This window comes from Branchiostoma belcheri, unplaced genomic scaffold (assembly GCF_001625305.1).
Source record: "Branchiostoma belcheri isolate BF01 breed outbred unplaced genomic scaffold, Haploidv18h27 scaffold4, whole genome shotgun sequence".
NCBI lineage: Eukaryota > Metazoa > Chordata > Leptocardii > Amphioxiformes > Branchiostomatidae > Branchiostoma > Branchiostoma belcheri.
In genome coordinates this window covers 5,465,515-5,466,504 of record NW_017804020.1, presented here as the reverse complement: position 1 = coordinate 5,466,504, position 990 = coordinate 5,465,515, and the positions used below count along the sequence as shown (strand labels likewise).

The 990-nt window shown below is 36.9% G+C and overlaps 1 protein-coding gene across 1 annotated transcript in view; it reads right to left on the bottom strand.

Moving 5' to 3' along the window:
* The window catches only part of LOC109477208 (coiled-coil domain-containing protein 78-like), a 10,680-nt gene that overhangs the window by 9,131 nt on the left and 559 nt on the right, over positions 1–990 (bottom strand). The gene's annotated exons all lie outside the window — the stretch shown is intronic.

Sequence of the window (990 nt, the reverse complement as noted above, 5' to 3'; positions counted from 1 at the left end):
CATAATCAATTATACTTCCTGTGTTTCTCTCGTTGTCAATTACCAATGTCACAAGCTTCAATTGTCCTATCATGGAATGCAGCTGATTTATAGAATTTCCCCATAAATTATGTAAATTACATCCATATTTGCATAATTGTCACATAATTATATTAAACATCACGTAAGCTACCTACAAACCAAAAATCACGACGATCCGTCAAACAGTTCTTGAGTTATCCCCTTTTGAATAATTTCAAGAATATATCCCTGCAGTTCCAGAGCAAGCCGCTAGGGGGCCCAAACTCACGTCACTTCTTCCCCAACACGAGAACTACCTACCATCCAAATTTCATCACCATAGCATGTCTAGATCATGAGATATCAAAACCGGAAGTTCAGCTGCAGTACCATAACAAGCCGCTAGGGGGCCCAAAATCTAATCATTTTGAGGTCTCATCAAGACCTACCAACCTACCAAGTATCAAGACGATCCATCAAGACCTTCTCAAGTTATCGTGTTTACAGACAGACACACACACACACACACACACACACATACACGAACGCCCCTGAAAACATAACCTTCTTGGCGAAGGTAATTATTCTGATATCATAAACAAAACTATCATTAGCACAAAATTCCCAGGATCAATCTGATCAAGCAGAATTATACAGAATATGTACATGTGTTTCATAAGTTTTAATGACTGCAAGGAGGTTTCACTCTGTGAGCAATCCAAAGTTTTCTCATAATATATTTTCTCATAATATATTATTAAATGTTCTTTAATGGAAGTATGATTGTTGTTCATGTAAAGTTCACAATTTATTCACATAGTCGTGTGAACTGGAGGCCTTAAGACTGAATAAACAAGTAATGAAACACTGCTGTAACAATCATTCATCAACCTTAATAGCCCTTGAGTGCCTTGTTTGTGCACCCTGCTTGTAAATCATTTACCTGCTCAGTTTAATTTGTAATCCACCTGTTATATATTCATTAGTCAA